This window comes from Galeopterus variegatus, unplaced genomic scaffold, assembly GCF_000696425.1.
Source record: "Galeopterus variegatus unplaced genomic scaffold, G_variegatus-3.0.2 Scaffold14178, whole genome shotgun sequence".
In the NCBI taxonomy this organism is placed as follows: Eukaryota; Metazoa; Chordata; class Mammalia; order Dermoptera; family Cynocephalidae; genus Galeopterus; species Galeopterus variegatus.
In genome coordinates, this window is record NW_007740289.1 from 32,335 (window position 1) to 38,313 (window position 5,979).

A 5,979-nucleotide genomic window follows, 5' to 3' on the forward strand; every position below is an offset into this window, starting at 1 on the left:
CAGAGGAGGGGTCTGAGACCTCAGGAAGTTGGCTGGAAACCCAGAGGCATGTCCTGAAACCCGACCCCAGGGAAACTGAGCACATCCTGTATCAGTAGGGTGCAGGGTATGGGGGGGCAATAAAAGGTATGGGGGTACAGATTTTCACATTTTATCCTATATACTTTTGACGAATGACACATGTTTAAAGGAAGCTGTTGGATCCCTTATATTCAGTTTCAACTCTGTGGATGACTGAATCTTCTTAGATTCCTTATATTCAGTGTCAACTCTGTGGATGACTGAATCCTCACCCTTAACTCTGTCCCCGTCCCTCAGCAACAACTTACTTAATTTATATACACAATTTCCCCTGGGGAGGGGCAGAAACAAGTCAAAAGAAATACCCGTCTGCTCATCTGCCTAGTGGATACTTCCACTCAACCAGAAGCCTTTTGGTTGCTTTATGCTCACCGATAATAAAAGATGCCTAAAACTAAACTCATCTCCCTCAAACTGGCTCTCCTTCCCACCTGTTACATTTCCACCTGTTATACCACCATCCTTCTCCTCATTTTCAAGGATAGAAACTTTGAAGTTATATTTGATTGTTTCCTGTACACCCCATCCCCCAACTCTTTAGTCAGTTATTAAATCCCATCTGTTCTTTCTTTGAAGTGCTCCCAGGATTTTCTTTGCACTCTTACCACAACCAGTCTGATTCAGACCCTTTCCACACCACTCCTAGATTTTGCTACAGCTTTCTATTTAGTCTGTCTCTATTATGCTTCCTCTTCTAGATCACTCTAAATATGTATTCTAAAATAACCCTGTTTTAATCATTTATCTGTTTTGCTTAAAAATTTCAATAGCCCGGGCGGGCACCGTGGCCCACTCAGGAGAGTGCGGTGTTGATAACACCAAGGCCACGGGTTTGGATCCTATATAGGGATGGCCGGTTAGCTCACTGGCTGAGTGTGGTGCAGCAAGCCAAGGGTTAAGATCCCCTTACTGGTGATCCTTTAAAAAAAATGTTTTTTCAATGGCTCTCCATCTCTCTTTGTGTAACTTTCAAAGCTCTATACCTGATATTCAAGTTTTTTCATAATCATTGATTCCTAACCCAATTCTTTGCAGCCAATTGATGTAAATTTTGATCATTCCTGCAGCCATGGCTTTGTCTGGACTGTACTCCCTATTTTTTCTCTTTTTAACAAATTATAGCCACTCTTTAGACCCCAGGTAGTAGATACTGAAGTTACAGTCAGCTCCAGGTCTAAAGGCCAAACTGCAACACTGGGTGACGTTGGTGGCTGAACTTGATCCTGACCTGGTTTTGAAACTGTCACCTCTTGATACACTAAAGGTTGAGGTACAACCTCCTTAGGTGCTTCTGGGGGCTGAGTTGGGGTCCTCTGCATGGTGAGAGAAGGTTTCAGCTCTGTGGTAGGTTCTGTAGCTATGGTAAGTTCCAGGTCCAAAGGCTGAACTGTGACTTGTGTCAACTTTGGATGCTGAGTCTGGTCCTGGTGTGGATGTGGAGCTGTAGTCTTCTCCAGTGCTATAGAGTATTCAGCCTCTGTAGTAGATACTGAAGTTACAGTCAGCTCCAGGTCTAAAGGCCAAACTGCAACACTGGGTGACGTTGGTGGCTGAACTTGATCCTGACCTGGTTTTGAAACTGTCACCTCTTGATACACTGGAGGTTGAGGTACAACCTACTTAGGTGGTTCTGGGGGCTGAGTTGGGGTCCTCTGCATGGTGGGAGAAGGTTTCAGATCTATAGTAGGTTCTGTAGTTATGGTAAGTTCGAGGTCCAAAGGCTGAACTGTGACTTGCGTCATCTTTGGATGCTGAGTCTGGGCCTGGTGTGGATGTGGAGCTGTAGTCTTCTTCAGCGCTGTAGAATGTTCAGCCTCCAGAGTGGGTTCTGGAGTTACGGTAAGTGTCAGGTTGAGCTGTGACTGGAGTCAGGTTTGGATGCTGAGCCTGAGCCTGGTCTGGACGTGGATATGTTACCTCAGGGACTTTGCAGAAGGAGCTGTAGGCTTCTTTAGGGATGTAGAATGTTCATCCTCTACAGTGGGTTCTGGAGTTATGGTAACCTCCATATCCAAAGGTTTAACTGTGATACTGGATAACGCTGGATTCTGAGCTTGAACCTGACTTGGTTTTGGAACTGTCATCTCATAATGCATTGGAGGTTGAGCTACAACTTCCTTAGATGGCTCTGGAATCTAAGCTTGGACCACCTGCTGGGTTGGGGAGTATTCCACCACCACAGAGGGCTCTGCAGTCTGAGCTGGGACCTCCTGCAGAGCTGGAGAGGGTTCTGCTTTCTCTGGGGGACCTAGCGGCTGAGGAAGAGCCTTGTGATGGACCGGAGATGGTTTTACCTTCTCAGGGAGTCCTGCAGGTTGAGATGGGGCCACCTGCTGAGCTGGAGAAGGTTCTTCCTCCTTAGGTGGCTCTGACGGTGGAGCTTCAGCCTCTTGGGGGACTGGAGAAGGTTTGGCCTCTTTGGGGGGGTTTTAGTGGCAGACCTGGATGGCCCACTTGTGTCCATGCCCATAGCAGCAACCACCCTGCTAGTGAAGGAAGCCGACCAGCTGACCCTAGGGCAAGGTATAACCTGGTGGCACCTCACTCTGTGCAAATTCTTTTAAAGAGTGCTCCCAAGCATTGGCTCACCAATGCCCGCATCACTCAATATCATGCCTTACTTTTAGATCAACCTCTAGTAAAGTTTCGTGAGCCTGCATCTCTGAATCCGGCAACTCTCCTCCCAGATGACGACCCAGAGGAACCCCTCCTCGACTGCGTCAAAACTATAGAGGCACTCCAGGAACTCTGACCTGACCTGACAGATGTGCCCTGGGAGGAACCTTATGAGGTGATGTTCACAGATGGAAGCAGCTTCATTGCCGACGGGATCAGGTATGCCAGGGCACAAGCTCTAAACCAAGTGACCTCTGCTCAAGAAGTTGAATTTATAGCCTTAACACAGGAAAAGACAAGACTGTCAACATATACACTGACAGTAGATATGCATTTGCTACTGCCCACATACACGGGGCCCTTTATAAACAGAGGATTAATAACATCAGGAGGAAAGGACATAAAAAATAAAGAGGAGATCTTAGATCTCCTAGAAGCTATCTGGTATCCTAAAAAGGTGGCCATCATACATTGCTGAGGACACCAGAAAGGTGACTAAATTGAAGCCCAAGGAAATGCCCTTGCTGACCAAACAGCAAAAGAAGCCACACTAAAACCAGTGGGGCCAACAAAGTCCTTGGTGGTCATACCGGCACCTCAATTACCACCGGCCCCACACTACTCAGAGGAAGAGGTCATTCATGCAAGGGCATTAGGCACCTCAGATAATGATGCAGGATGGAAAGTTTTACCAGATCAAGGAATTTACCTACCCAAAGCTCTAGATAGACTGTTGATAGAACAACTTCACCAAGGGACACACCTCGGAGCTACTAAATTAACTGAATTATTGCGGAAAAATTATTACATTCATAATTTGGACAAACTAACAAAAGACTTTATGAGACACTGTAAGGTCTGCTCCCAAATAAACCCAGGACAAAAGTCTGAAGTACCTGCAGGAACCAGAGCACGAAATTATTGCGGAAAAATTATTACATTCATAATTTGGACAAACTAACAAAAGACTTTATGAGACACTGTGAGGTCTGCTCCCAAATAAACCCAGGACAAAAGTCTGAAGTACCTGCAGGAACCAGAGCACGAGGATCCAGTCCTGGAGGACATTGGGAAATTGACTTCACTGAAGTAAAACCTGGAAAATATGGGTACTGCTATCTCTTGGTATTTGTAGACACCTTTTCTGGTTGGGTAGAGGCTTTTCCGATTAAAACTGAAACTGCTCAGATAACACTTTAAAAGTTATTACAAGAGATTGTCCCCAGATTTGGCCTGCCTATATCCTTGGGGTCTGACTGTGGTCCAGCTTTTACAGCCCATATTTATTAATTATTAGCAAAAGCATTAAAGATAAATTGGAAATTACACTGTATCTATAGGCCACAGAGTTCAGGACAGGTAGAACAGATGAATAAAACTTTAAAAGAAACTCTTACCAAACTAAAACTAGAGACTGGCAAAAACTGGGTGAGTCTCCTTCCCTTTGTCCTTCTATGAGCTAGATATACTCCCTATATCAAAGGAATCACTCCTTATGAAATAATGTTTGGAAGACCACCCCCCTTGTTACCCCATCTCAGGGATGATTAAACTTGCTGAAATCACTAATTCACAATTTACTTCGGTCTCTCCAAGCCCTTCAACAGGTACTGAACCAAATTCACCCCTTGATTCGAGAAGCCCACCCACTGGCAAGAGAACTGACACCACACCCACACCAGCCAGGGACCTCTTCTGGGTAAAGCACCACCACCCGTCTACCCTTGAGCCCAGGTGGCAAGGACCCTTCCATCCTGACCACCCCAATGGCTGTAAAGGTTGCAGGAAAGAGCCATTGGATACATCACACCCAACTCAAATGAGCCTCCAAACCTGACTGATGGACCTGCAACAATTCCAGGAAAAATGGATGGCCCAGCACTCACCAGAAGACTCACTAAAGATAAGACTCACTCATCTCCTTAATTGTATTAATTGTTTTTCATTATGTAATGTCTGTATTGGGGAGCCTGCATCAACCTAAAACTTATACCTGGGAGTTAAATGCCACTAGTACAGGAAAAATTATTGACTGTCACTACCCCAGAGGCCCCAACCTTCCTAGTTGATCTCTGTGAATTAATGTCAGGCAGTCTCCAATTAAAAACCCAGACTACTGGCATCCAGGCTAATGGACCTATGGGGGGAGGAGTAATGGTAGTATCCCCCCCCACTCATGTGGCTACCAAAAATATGAACAGGGATTAAGGGGCATACAATTTTATGCATGCCCAGCTTCAGCCAGTCCCTCCTGCCAAGGGGAAAAACAATACCACTGTGCCGTTTGGGACTATGAAACTGAATTCTCTTGGACACACACAGAACCTTGGATACAGCTGACTAGATGACAAGCCCGCTCAGGGGACTGCTCTGTTAACCAATGTAACCCCATGAATCTAACTCATACTTCGGCATCCATATATGAGTGAGACATGGAAGGCTGGTAGGACCTGGGGCATAAGGCTACATATTTCTTGAGTAGACCCTGGGGGAGAATTCACTATTCAATTGCTATGAGAAAAACAACTGAGCATCCCTATTGGCCCTAACCAGGATCTCCTACCCCTTCCCCCATGCTCCAAATACCCTAACCAAGATGTTCTCCCTCAACCTCCACCCTCACCCCCTTATTCGACTCCCCAGGTTCAAACCCCCAAGTCCCTTAACCGAACCTCTAACTATGTTTTTACAAATCCTCTCCTTAATACTTTAGACTCTGTCTTTATGTTTATTAATCAGTCTAACCCAAGTTTAACATCCGATTGTTGGCTATGCTTAAATCCTGAACCTCCTTATTATGTTGGGTTAGGTGTAAACAGCTCTTTAGGGGAAAGTAACAGAACTGTAAGAGCTCGAAGTTTATTTGCAATCGCCATCCAAAAGCTTTGCTCATGGAGAAGGAAGCCCAAATTCACACTCGGTGGCATTAGAGACCAAGGGCTTTGCATAAAAACAAGCAACTACAGTCTCCAGAGTTCCCCATATAAAACAACATGCACATATGTAATAGACATCACTAATGCAATCCATAGTCAACAAGAATCTAAATACCTTGTTGCCCTCTCCCACACTTGGTTTGCTTGCTTAACAGGATTGACCTCATGCATTTCTTTTTTTTTTTCTGTCTTTTTGTCTTTTTTCGTGACCGGCAACGGATCGCAACCCTCAGTGTCGCGCTCGTACCGGACCGGGACCGGCAACGGGATCGCAACCCCCGGTGCTGCCCCCGCTCCTTGCTCAGCCAGTGAGCCGCCGGTCTGCACGTGGGATCCGAACCCTCGG

The 5,979-nt window shown here is 45.8% G+C and overlaps 1 long non-coding RNA gene across 1 annotated transcript in view; it reads left to right on the forward strand.

Moving 5' to 3' along the window:
* The window catches only part of LOC103581883, a 7,169-nt gene extending 1,380 nt beyond the window's left edge, over nt 1-5,789 (forward strand). The window contains exons 2-3 of the long non-coding RNA XR_549699.1: nt 2,709-2,916; nt 4,294-5,789. This is a non-coding gene — a long non-coding RNA (uncharacterized LOC103581883). The remainder of the gene's footprint in view (nt 1-2,708; nt 2,917-4,293) is intronic.
* The last annotated feature ends 190 nt before the right edge of the window (nt 5,790-5,979 follow it).